This window comes from Pseudorca crassidens, chromosome 5 (assembly GCF_039906515.1).
Source record: "Pseudorca crassidens isolate mPseCra1 chromosome 5, mPseCra1.hap1, whole genome shotgun sequence".
Classification (NCBI taxonomy): Eukaryota; Metazoa; Chordata; class Mammalia; order Artiodactyla; family Delphinidae; genus Pseudorca; species Pseudorca crassidens.
Window position 1 is genome coordinate 116,156,409 of NC_090300.1, and position 14,426 is coordinate 116,170,834.

Consider the following 14,426-nt stretch of genomic DNA (forward strand, 5'->3'; position numbering starts at 1 on the left):
AATCTAAGACATATTAAAATGTTCTTTTGTTAAAAAGTACACTATAGGGAACACAGAACAATAAAATATTAAATGTGAAATTATACTAAGATACTTTAGGTTCAGGTTTAAGAATAATAGAAAACCAAAACTGAGCTTTAAGAAAAAATATACTTTATTGTTTTGAACAACAGGGAGATAAATCCTCCCCCCCCCCTTTTTTTTTTTTTGGCTACGTTGGGTCTTCGTTGCTACGTGCGCAGGCTTTCTCTAGTTGCGGTGACCAGGGGCTGCTCTTCGTTGCGGTGCTCAGGCTTCTCATTACAGTGGCTTCTCTTGTTGCAGGGCATGGGCTCTAGGTGCAGGCCTCAGTAGTTGTGGCTCGTGGTCTCAGTAGTTGTGGCTCACAGGCTCTAGAGCACAGGCCCAGTAGTTTTGGCGCACGGGCTTAGTTGTTCCACAGCATGTGGGATCTTCCTGGACCAGGGCTCAAACACATGTCCCCTGCATTAGTAGGCGGATTCTTAACCACCGCACCACCAAGGAAGACCTAAATCACTTATTTTTAACTACAATAAATTTATAGAAAATGTGTTTAATGATACTGAATCAATTTGATAGGTTGTTCCATAATTTGAATACTAAAATGTCACTAGTATAAAAAGGTATATTATATTTCATTAATAATAGCATGCACTTTTTTTCAATTTTAACATGTCTGAATTAAGAATATATCTTAGCATAATAGGATAAGAAGTATGAAATTTGAAACGTGAGTTACTAGGAATAAGATAAATTGTCATATATCTACCAGCCAAGTTAAGCAATGGAACATTATCCTTACTGTGGATCTCCTGTGCATTCAGCTGCAGTGTCTCCCTCTCTCTTACTACAGCAAACATTGACAAATAAGCCAAGTATGGGTTTTACAATTTTCCTTCTTTTATTATAGTTTTAATAAATGTATTACATTATGTATATGTGTATATATATATATACATATATATATATATATATACCCCCAATATATAGTGTTTTGTATTGTATGCTTTTTAACTTTTTGAAATGTTTTCATAATTTCTGCAACTTTTTCACTTAATACTCTGGTTCTGAATTTCATCTATGTGAATGCCTGTAACAGTAGTTGCTATGGAATGAATTGTGTTTCCTCAAAGCTCACATGTATAGCACTAATACTCAGTGTGACTGTATTTGGAGATAAAGCCTTTAAGGGGATGAATAAGGTTAAATGAGGTCATAAGGGACTCATAAAGGACTTAATGCAATAGGACTGGTGTCCTTATAGGAAGAGAAAAGACCCCAGAGCTCTCTTTCATTTTCCTGCCGATAAATCCTACAGGAGAAATCAACAGAACATCTCGTTTTGGAAAACTCCAAAAATCTCTGTCTTAATCTCTGATTCCTATTTCTTAAGCAGCTTTATTTAGAGAAGCTGAAGTGATTGTGTGCTAATTTGAGCATCTATGTTGTACAAGAATTAACTTGAAAATTCCCTTTTTGGTGTCCTCTAAGACTTGGATTCCATTTATATGCATATTATTCTTTCTCAGACCTCTAACTTCATACTGAAGCTGAGCAGAAAGATGGCTTACACTTTCCCTCAAATCATCCTTGGGCTCCAGACAGGTGCTGGACTTTTGAGCTGACAAGCAGATTATTAGTAATAGTACCTCTTAAATTTGGAGATCTTTCAGTAGTATACGGGAAAGAGCTGCTCTACCTTTCAAATCTTTCCAGATATTAGACCACAGGCAAATCAGTGGGCATCATAGGGCAGATACATATATCATCATCAGGATGACTTGTATTTACTACGGAGACAGTTGAGTCCCTCAGGACTGGTGATGAGATGCTGGAGCATTACCGTAATGCTGAATTTGCTGAAGGATGGGTTTTGTTCCTTCCTCCAACCAGTAAGCTCTTTTGAGCTGAACTGCATTCCAAGAGAGCTTTTTTCATTCTTCAGTGTTCAAATGTGTACCTGAACCCTGCAGACAAGAAGACATACTGTGTTACTTTGCAAATGCTTTGTTTACTGAAGTGACTGATCACTCTTGAAGGAACTAAACCTGCTAATAAAAGTGTCCTGCTCACCCTTGGGAATCGCATAAATGTTTAGAGAAGGCCTAACTGAGGCAGTTTTCTGTGTCTCAGTAATTTTTTGAATGACTGGGTAAAGAATCACTATTTTTTAGGTCTCCTTTGTAAGCTGAGGTGAGAATTTGGGGGACTAAATTTTTAAAGCAATGGATAATGGAGTTGAAGTTTTTCCTGAATCTTTCATCCCCTATTTGCTCTGTCAGGATTATTGAAAAAAAAAATAATGATTTTATTGAATATAACATAACACTGGAAAAAAATGAAAGGATAATTAATATGAAATTATAAGTGCTTAGTAGCATATTAGCTTAAAAATTAGATGAATAAATTAAAGACAGAAATTTGAAATACATAAATAAATTTCTAAAGTAATTAAGGTAGTTAATATTAAATAAACCAACTATCTAGAGAAAATTAAAATTTAAAAAATGGAAATAGAGCTAAAATAAGGTAGAAATATGTAAAAATTCATACGGCTAAAATAAATGTTATTTAAAATGATGAGTTAAAATATGATAAATATTTTTAAACACTTTAGAGCTAATAAATTAAGGTTACAATCAAATGAATATAAAAACAAGATTTTAAAAGGAAAGCTAAACCCATCAAAAGAGAATTGACTTAATGGAAAGAAAATGACAAGAAGATATATTATCAAAATGAAGGAAGGAGAGAAAAAATATTTCATCCACAAACTGGCTGAAGGAATGATTTTTTAAAAGAATTTATTTATTACAAACATATTTCATATAGTTTGAGTGGACTATTTCATAGATAGTAGACCCCAGAAACAGAAAACAAAGCATTTATTCTGATTTTACCATAGTGCCTATAATCTTTTGCTTCCAACTTCCAATTGTTTTTACTGGGACTTGTTTCTAAGCTTTTTTCGTGTAGGTAGAGATAATCTTTATTCTGGGAGATGTTAAGCCCTGCTCTCAAGGTAGGGCCTTTCTAAAGTCTCTCTTAAATGTCCCAGGGGCTCAATGAGGTCACTTTAGTCTTGTTTGGAGCTCAGTTGTCTCAAAACTCTAAGAGCTCCCTGTAGCTGTTCTTTCCATGTTATTGTTATTTCCCCAGAAGCCTGTTCTTTGCTTGGCCTCATGAAGTCTCAACATATGACTGCACAGCTTAGTGGATAACAGTAGTTGATGGTCTCTGAGAGATCACAGTGCAAAGAAAAGCAAACTAAGTGAAGCTTACAATTTTCTGAGCTGCTTGTTTGTCTGGAGGTACATTACCACTCCAGCTTAGAGACAGAACAGAATGCAACAGAAAATAAGTGCCTCACTAACAGATATCAGATAAGACATATCAGAATTCAGGGACATGGAGGAAGATGAAATTTGCAGAACAGAATAGAGAAAGAGATCCAGAGGAAAATTCCAGAAATTTGCATAAGGGTCCCTTAAGTTTTGATCACATACTAAGTGTAGAGGAGGAAAAATAATTTCCCCTCTGCCCTTTTAGGTTCCTGGCTGAGGCCTCCCTGCAGTAAAAGACAGATTAACAAGAGAGAAAAAATTAATTATGTATGTATGTACTTACGGCATCCCCACAAAGATATGAGATCAAAATATTACTGAATGCAAGTTCATGTGCCTGAGGCTCAGTAAAGCCAAAAGATATACAAGCTTCAGAGTTTGGAGCAGAGGAAGATTTATTGCAGGACCATGCAAGGAGAACGGATGGTTCATGCGTAAAAAACCAAACTCCCTGAAGGGTTTCAGCAAAGCGTTTTTAAAGGCAAGGTGAGGGAGGGGTACCCCAGGGTATGTGATTGGCTGGTGCACAGTTCTCTGATTGGTTGATGGTGATCAATCCCTATGTGCCAGGAGGTCTGGGGGCTACATGATCATGATCATCAAGTAGTAAATTTCTTCCATTTGGTGGAGGTTTTTAACAACTGAAAAACTCAGGAAATATGCATGAAATACTATTATCTGGGTACTTCAGAGAGGAGCTGCAGCAGAGGACATGGGGGAGGGGTCTGTCATGGGAAAACCCCATAGGATCCTGCTTGGTTACAAAATGGCTTACAAGCCATTGAGACTAAGGAAAGGGATAGGGACCTGGGGCTTCAAAAGGAGGAAGGAAATTCATGGGAAAATGAGAAAAGAAAATGTTTGGTAAATAAATAAATTACAAAATATTTGTAGAGACACTTCACATAACAAAATTTAAACATGACCAATAAGCACATGAAAAGATATTTACTCTCATTGGTCATTAAGTAAATGCAAATTAAAACTACAACTAGATACCACAAACCCACTGGAATGAACACAGTTTAAAAGATTGACTGTGACAAGTGTTTATTATGATTTGGAAAAGCTTGAACTCTCATACACTGTGGTAAGATTGTAAAACAGTACATCTCATCAAATTAATCATATGTTTACCATACAACTTAGCAAACTTATTCCTAGATATTTACCCAAGGGAAATACAAACAGATGTCTATACAACTTGTACAGGAATTCTTATCAGTTTTATCAATAGTATTCCTAAACTGGAAACAACCCAAATGCCCAGCAACATGTGGATGGTTAAACAAATGGTGGGGTATTCAAACACTGTACCCAGCAACAATGAACAAACTACTGGTAGGTGCAGCAACATGGATTAATTTCAAAAAAATTTAGTACTAAACAAAGAAAGCCAGACATATATAAAATGCCTACTGAATAATTCTATGTATATTAAGCCCTAGAAAATACAAATATATAGTAATAGGAAGTGGGTAAGTGGATACTTGAAGCCATGAATTGAGAAAGGGTTGAAGATATGCTGTGAAAAGGAAAAAGTAACTTTTGGGGGGAGATAGAAGCATTCCATGCCTTGATTCAGGTAGCGGTTATACATTTGACAAACTCATTTGAACTACACATTCAGCATTTTGTTCTGTGTAAATTATACCTCAATAGTTGATTATTTAAAAGTGTGGAATTTATAAGCAGGGGATTTGCATATAATATACATCAATAAATTAAAGTTATTGTTAATAATATTAATTCATAAAAATTCATTGAGCAATTTCTCTGGTCTCTGCTAGCTATTGATCATACACATATAAAACAGACTGTAGAAGGAACTAATTGAGCTCATTTTCTAACAATTGAAACATGGGGGGATAGTCATTATGTTAAAAAAGAAAAACACTCTAGCTGGTTCAGTGGTAAATTTAGGGTTTCTAAATTTTCATAGACATGCACGTATATTTTATTATTGTCTGGTAAAACATTAAGTTATGCCCAAACTTAAGACACTTTATTTTAAAAGAGCATGATTTTGTGTTGTTTGATATTACCCATGGCTATTTTTCCCCATAAACAAAAACTCATTTTTGGTAGCTCCTTTTAGAGAAAAATAATTCATCGGACATAGAATAATACAAAATGTGAATTTTCTTTGCCATTACTTATACACAGGATTATAAACAAACAGGTCAAGCTCAATTAATTCCTAATATCATTGCTTTGGTTCTTTGGGGACTATTACTGAAATCATTATATTATTCTCTTTTTCAGACTTAAAATGGTGACACAGGAAATTCTCAAACCTGAGCCATTTTTATGAAACTCAAAAGCATGTATAAGGAAAAAACAGCATAGCTTTAAGCACAGTTGGCTTCTTTCAGCATATCTATTTCTGTTTATTAGAGAACTCCTACAACAGACATAGTCTTGGGGTTTGTTTCCAGATTGTGCAGTTTGTTCTGTTTCAGAACAGGAGCTCTTAAAGCTGGACAGCTGTTTCATGAATGTCTCTCCCTAGTCACAGGAGGATGCTGTGACCATATGGACAGATGAGCTAAATCCCTTCACTGTTGAAAAAACAAGTAGCTGTGCATGACCTGTAGATGGAAATGTCTTGTTTGTGCAGAGCATCGCAAGAATATTTATGAATAGCAAGTGGTCTGGATGTGTGTTGTATGTGGATTAAACAGAAAGAAGGGGAGAGAAAAGCTTTTTTTTTTTTTAATGAAAAATATGTGAATCACAGTACTATGAGTTCTGCCCGGTTCTAACTCTTGAAGCCAGTGGTATCTCCCCCACACATGGGAATGCTGGGGAGATGTATCCTAGGAGTTGCAGAAACAATATGGGTATTTGTACCAGGCAGCTGCAGGTGATATAGCTGGGAGGTTATCCAGGCTCATTGCTGAAAGGGCCAAGATCACATCAAGAGGAACAGGAAAGATGCTCAGTTTCAAAGGATAAGTTATAGACAACAATTAAGTCATATGTCTTGGAGGATCAGAAAGAAGGAGTAAGGAAGTACATGAAAGACTTGAGAAAGTGATTTAGAACTATGATAATAAGTAGGGAATGTATAATAGACTTCTCCTTTTATATAAAGCATTGCAGTTTGTTCAAGAAGATGTGATTACTCAAAGAAGTTGTATGTTTTTGGACAATGTTAACATAATCCTATGAGTCTAATAGGATAGACAGAGGAAGCAATTTTGTGGACAAGCTTTATAGCTGTACAGTAAGGAGGAAGGGAACAAAAGTTCTCCTTTACCTTATAAGCTAGTAAATCTGATGGAAAACAACATGTCCTGAGGGGCAAGAGGCAGTGTGCAGCATCTACAATTGCATAAATAAAAGAGAGATTTTGTACAATTGAATTTGTGTAAGTTCACTGCTCTGTTCAACAACATCAGTGGGTTATCAGCAGAGATAACTTGAGAGCGATATTGTGTTTGCTGCCAAGTTGGTCTGGCCAAAAATCTCATAGTGTACCCCAAGGCAAAGGCCATGCTCAAAGGGCCAATTAAATGAAAGGGTTGGTCAAATGAATTAGATATTTGACTAGGGATATTATGATAAACCAGGAGCACAAATTTATGTGTGGTCTAATAAAATAAGGTTAACCTTGGTGAACGAAACATCTTGCTCTCAATTCAATGCAGTGCATCATTGTGAAGAGAGGAAATAAGTTAAACAGACATAACTACCACAATGGATGTTAACTTGACGGTTATGCCATGAAGCCTTGTCAAGAGCAGATTGTAGTCATATCGTTTTCATATTTAACTTACACAATTTCAATTGTACAAAATCTCTCTCTCTTTAATTTATTCAATTGTAGATGCTGCAAAACCATATTTTGAATATGAACTCTTTCTATGTCATAAATTACAGTACATATTTTACTTCTATACACATTTTACTAACCAGAGTTTTCTACTCTAAAATCAGGATTGAATCATTATATTCTTTTACGGGGGTTAAGAAATTTTTAGAAAAAAACTTTGATGATATAAGGGATTTTTTCCTTTAATTTCTAACTTTAGGAACCAACCCTTGCAAAAGAAAGAACTTCAGTCTAATGAGAGAGAGACTCGGTCAGCAGTTAAGGAAGATACAGAGAATGCACAAGAACTGCACACTGGCAAAGAGTATGAGAGTTTTTAGGTTTATCCTGGGGTCTCATGGGCTGAGGCTGATGAGTGACCTATTTATTGGTTATCTCCTCAGACTTTTATCTTTCACTCATTCATGTATATCCTGAAGTACGTACCATATATCAAGCCATTCTAGCGGCTGGAGATACAATATTCCCCTGCATTCTTGAAGGGAGATATATATTAAATAAAAACAAAGATCAAACAACAAGAAGTACTATGATAAGAAATAAAGGAGATACAGGGAATTCCCTGGCAGTCCTGTGGTTAGGACGCTGTGCTTCCACTGCAGGGGGCATGGTTTTGATTCCTTTTCTGGGAACTAAGATCCTGCAAGCCACATGGTGCAGACAAAAAAAAAAAAAAAAGAATGATGTTTCCATATATTGGAGATACAGTGTGGCAGGATGGTTGGCCAGAGAAGACATTCTCAGAAGATCATATCTGAGCTGAGATCTGAATAAAGTGAAGAAATGAGGCACATAACTATCTCCAGGTAAGGGTATTCCAAGCAAAAGAAATCACAAGTGCAGTGTCTTCCCTGGTGGCGCAGTGGTTGAGAGTCCGCCTGCCGATGCAGGGGACACAGGTTCGTGCCCCAGTCCGGGAGGATTCCACATGCCGTGGAAACATTTTCTGTAGGTTTACAGAAAAACAATGAAGGCCCATGTGGCCTTCATAAAATGGGTGAGGAGCAGATGGGCAGAAACTGAGTTTAGGGAGAGTCAGAGGCCATAAAGTAAACAACCATGTAGTCATGGTAATTGCTATGGGTCAAATTGAGTCCCCTCCACCAAAAAAGAGATATGTTGAAGACCAAACCTCCAGTATCACAGAATGTGCCTTATTTGGAAATAGGGGCATTGCCAGTGTAAATGGTTAAGATGAAGTCAAAATTGAGTAAGGTGGGTCAATAATCCCTTATGACCGGTGCCTTTATCAGGAGACATCCGTGTGAAGATGCAGAGACACACAAGTGAATATCAGTGATGACAAAGGCAGAGACAGGAGTTACGCAACTCCAAACACCAAAGATTGCCACAACCAATCTGAAGCTAAAAAGAGGAAAGGAAGGATTCACCTGCAGGTTTCAGAGGAAGATTTCCTGGCCCTGCCAGCACATTGACTTCTGATTTCTAGCCTGCAGACCCCTGTAACCCCTGTTGTTTTAATTTACCCAGTTTGTGGAACTTTGTTACAGCAGCCCTAGGAAACTAATACAGTAACTTTGCTGGGTTATTTTTTGCTTTTGTTTTTTAATAGACTTTATATTTTAGAGAAGTTTTTGTTTCAAAGCAAAATCAGGTGGGAAAGTATAGAGTATCCATATGTCCTCTGCTCCACACACCCATAGCCTCCTACCCCATCAAACCTAAAAACTCTCATACTCTTGGCCAGTGTGCAGTTCTTGTGCATTCTCTGTATCTTCCTTAATTGCTGACCAAATTTCTCTCTCATTTTGTGCCCACCAAAGAGGCACATTTGTTACAACTGTGAACCTACACTGACACATCACTATTATCTAAAGTCCATAGTTTACCCCAGGGTTCACTCTTGATATTGTACATTCTATGGATTTTGACAAATGTATAATGGCATGTATCCACCATTGCAGTATCACACGGAGTAGTTTCACTAACCTAAAAATCTTCTTGTCATCTGCCTCTTCATCCTTCTCTCCTCCAGCATCCCTGTAAACCACTGTTCTTTCTACTGTTTCCATAGTTTTGCCTTTTTCAGAATGTCAGATAGCTGGAATCATAAAGAATATAGCTTTTGTAGATTGAATTGTGTTCTTCCAGAATTCACGTTTTGAAGTGAATCCAAAATCCTCACCCCTATTTTGACTGTATTTGAATATGAAGCCTTTAAGGAAGTAATTTAGATGAAATGAGATCATAGCAGGGGGCATAATCCAAGATAATTGGTGTCCTTATGGGAAGAGAAAGCTGCACCAGGGATGTGTGTGCAAAGAGGAAAGGACAGTGAGGGCACAGCAAGAAAGTAGCCCCCTCCAAGCCAAAAAGAGAGGCCTCAGGAGAAACCAAACCTCTGACACCTTGATCTTGGACTTTCAGAAAGGTGAAGAAGATTTATGTTTAAGCCACCAAGTCTGTGGCATTTCATTACAGCAACCCTGGCAGGCAAATATAATGTAGCATTTTCAGATTGGCTTCTTTCACTTGGCAGTATGCATTTAAGGTTCTTCTATGTCTTTTCTTGGCTTGATAGCTCATGTATTTTAGTGCTGAATAATATTCCATTGTCTGGATGTACCACAGTTTATCTGTTCACCTTTTGAAGGACATCTTAGTTCCTTCCAAATTTTGGCAATTATGAGTAAAGCTGCTACAAAGATTCATGTGCAGACTTTTTGTGTGAACATAAGTTTCAACTCGTTTGGGTAAATACCAAAGAGCACAATTGCTGGGCCTTATGGTAAGAGTATGTTTAGGTTTATAAAAAATTGCTACTGTCTTCCAAAGTGGTTATACCATTTTGCATTCCCACCAATAATGAATGAGAATTCCTGTTTTTCCATATGCTCACCAGGAATTGGTGCTGTCAGTGTTTTGGATTTCAGTCATTGTAATAGAAATGTAGTGGTATTTCACTGTTTTGATTTGCAATCCTCTAATGATATATAATGTTGAGGATCTTTTCATATATTTATTTGCTATTTGTATATTTTCCTTGGTGAGGTGTTACTTTTTGTATTTTTTTTATGCTATATATGATGGAAATATATTGAAGAGGTTTTAGAAAGGAGAAACATGATCTTATTTCTACCTTAAATGTATAATTTTGACTAATGTATGGCAAAATAACCTGTGGAGGGAGAGAGAACACAAACAGTGGTACAGAAACTAGTTTGCCAATTTGGAGGCTATTTCTGCAGTTCAGATGTCTTGCTTAAAATAATAGGATTGGAAATGAGGAGAAGTGTTCCCCTTATGTACAAAAACAAATATATATTTTTCATATAAAAGATGATTGCTTCTAACCATTTCACACACACACACAAATGCACACTAGAATTTTCTATTGGATGAGATGTGTCGGGTGAGAGAAAGAAAGCAGTCAAAGATAATGGATGACTAAGATTTTGGTCTAAACAACTGAGTCATTGTTGGTGCTATTTGCTGTGTTGTAAAACAGTGTCGTAGGAGCAGGTTTAAGAGTAAAAGTAACATGATTTATTTGAGATTTGACCCACTTCTTAATTTTCACCTCCAGGTTGGTATTACTTAGGAAACATGCATTACAAATGTACTTGCTTATCATTACTGAGAATTAAAGAGTAGTTTATGCAAATTTATGTAAATAATATCTCATACTGGTTTATAATTTTACATTCAGGACATGACCATAGGAAACATTATTTTTAACAACAAGATTATTAATATTGTTGGTTGCACACATGTTCATTCATAATCAATTTCCATAACAGGTTTTTGCAACAATGGCACTTTTGAATCTTGGGGCTGGATAAATATGGTTGTGGGGGACTGTCCTATGCTTTGTTGGAATTTAGCAGCATCTCTGACCTCTGCTTTCTAGATGTCAGAAGAACACTTCATCCCAGTTGTTGACAATCAAAATTATCTCCAGACATTATCAAATGCCCTTAGGGTAAAGGCAAGATCATCCTGTCTGATAGTTGCTGATCTATAGTAAGGATGGGATGATTTATAGGTTATTATAAAACTGTGGTTTTCAATTTGTGTTAAAAGAGATTCTAAAATGCTGAGGAACTGCTTTGAGAAGGAGGGAAACACTGACTGGGTGGGCAGAATTTTAAGATAGAACAACTAAGTATTAATTTATTTCACATGTTATTCTTCCAGGTAGGATTTTATTTCAAGAAAGTGTTTCACAGCTAAAGCATTAAAAGAAAAAAAACAAAAAAACTGTGAGAAATCATATAAGACCAAAAATCACATATAAATCATTCAATTTACTTTGTGTCCACAAAACAAAAAACAAAACAAAACAAAAGAAAAAATAGAATTTAAGGAGGAAAACACAAATACAAACTAAACTTCTGATATTTATCTAATCTAATAAAAGCAAGAATTAACTCTTTTTAGTTCCATGTATTTCAGACGATGTTATGTCAGTTTGTGGGGAGAAAACCATAATGAAAGAAGAAATGCAAACTTTTCTACTTTAAGGATAAATGTGAAAACATAATGATAGTTATATTAATAGTATCATTATAACAAATTACATTTGACCAAAAAAAGGATCATAAATTGAAAATAGAAAATGGTCTTAGTCAGATGAGATTTTTAAGAGAAGCTAGAGATTTTGAAAATAATGAAAGAAGTTACCCATGAGAGAGGCTTAAATAAAAAAAGAAATATATAGTGAAATTTAAATTGCTATCTCAGGATTTGATTAAGGTCAAAAAAATTCAAAGGGTAAGAAACTTTTAAAACAGTGTGTATGGCTTTGGGGGCAGGAGAGAAGTACAGAGTGTATTTTCAATGCTACTTTAGGAGAATAGATTTTATTGAAATATGAAAAAAAATGAATTGTGATATTCATGTATAGCCAAAAAAAGGAACAAAAATATTTATTATGATACATCTGCTTACAGAACTATATGCTACATTATCGCTGATTATAGGGTTTAATTTATGGATTTATTGGAAATAAGAGGAACTAGGAGGCTCATGGTGAAAAGGACATTGTTTACTGCCTTTTTGGATGCTATATAGCTCTAGTTGCTAGTATCTTAGCAACATATTAGCAGTTCTAGAATTTGCCATGCCCATGACTCAGATCCTCCATCTATGCTTCTCTAGGTTCTTCAAAATATACTATTACACACACCATTGTATTCTTCACATCACAGCTTTTGATTTTCTATATTTCTATTGCTTCATGTATTGTGCTTATTTTAGTCTATGTGTCTTCACAAAAACTATTAGGTTGAATTGCTCAGAAAATTATATATACAGTGGGTTTTATCAAGTGACTCTGGTGAACAGCAGAGCTCTCCAGTCATACAAAAAGCTTTTCAGCCTTGAGAGTGGGCAAGCACCCTAGATTGATTAAGGTGTGTTTAGTATGCAGTTTCACATGGGCAAAGTATGGGTTATGCATATAAATTTCACTAGAACCATGTGGTAAGACTCAGATTTCTCAGAAGAAGGTGAAGAAAGTGGAAGCCTTTAGTCCCACCCATTAGTCCACTAAATTCTATTAGCAAGAAAAAGAAAGAAAAAGAAGATGATCTCTCATTATCATCCTTACAAGAAAATCCTACTCAAAATAAAAATAAATGGAAGCTACTCCAGAGGTTTTAAGTATTCCCATATTGAACAAGAATATTAGGTAATTAGTCACAATGTCATACATTGCATTTTTAAAGAGCTTTGTTGAGATACAATTCACATATCATAAAATCCATCTTCTATTTTTCTTTTTTGGTATAGTCACAGAGCTGTGCAACCTTCACCATTATTTAATTTCAGATTTTTTTCACTTGAAAAAGAAACCTTTTTTTCTTTTTCACATTGAGTTTACACATTAGCAACTACTTTCCACTCTCCCCTTCCCCTTCATTCCCTAGAACTACCAATCCACTTTTCATCTCTATGAATTTGCCTATTTTGGAAATATAAGTCGAAACAGATGGTGTGGACTTTTGTGACTGTGAAATTTCTTATCATTAAATATGTTTTTATGAGGATGGCAGCATGAAATAGAATGGTGACTGGTTTCTTTCATTTAGCATAATGTTTTCAAGATTCATCCACATTGTAGCATATATCAACACTTCTTTTTTTGAATTTTATTTTGTTTATTTTTTTATATAGCATGTTCTTATTAGTCATCCATTTTATACACATCAGTGTATACATGTCAATGCCAATCTCCCAATTCATCCCCCCACCACCACCCCCATCCCTTTCCCCCCTTGGTGTCCATAGGTTGTCCTCTACATCTGTGTCTCAATTTCTGCAATGCAAACCGGTTCATCTGTACGTTTTTCTAGGTTCCACATATATGCATTAATATACAATATTTGTTTTTCTCTTTCTGACTTACTTCAATCTATATGACAGTCTCTAGGTCCATCCACATCTCAATAAATAACGCAAATTCGTTCCTTTTTATGGCTGAGTAATACTCTATTGTATATATGTACCACATCTTCTTTATCCATTTGTCTGTCGATGGGCATTTAGGTTGTTTCCATGACCTGGCTATTGTTAATAGTGCTGCAAGGAATATCGGGAGGGGTGTATGTGTCTTTTTGAATTATGATTTTCTCTGGGTATATGCCCAGTAGTGGAATTGCTGGGTCGTATGATAATTCTATTTTTGTTTTTATAAGGAACCTCCATACTGTTTTCCACAGTGGCTGTATCAATTTACATTCCCACCAAGAGTGCAAGAGGGTTCCCTTTTCTCCACACCCTTTCCAGCATTTATTGTTTGTAGATTTTATGATGATGCCCATTCTAACTGGTGTGAGGTGATACCTCATTGTAGTTTTGATTTGCATTTCTCTAATAATTAGTGTTGTTGAGCAGTTTTTCATGTGCTTCTTGGCCATCTGTATGTCTTCTTTGGAGAAAAGTCTATTTAGGTCTTCTGCCCATTTTTGGTTTGGGTTGTTTGTTTTTTAAATATTGAGCTGCATAACCTGTTTCTATATTTTGGAGATTAATCCTTTGTTGATTCGTTCACAAATATTTTCTCCCATTCTGAGGGTTGTCTTTTCCTCTTGTTTATGGTTTCCTTTGCTGTGCAAAAGATTTTAAGTTTCATTAGGTCCAATCTGTTTATTTTTGGTTTTATTTCCATTTCTCTAAGACATGGATCAAAAAAGATCTTGCTGTGATTTATGTCAATGAGTGTTCTTTCTACATTTTCCACTAAGAGTTTTACAGTGTCC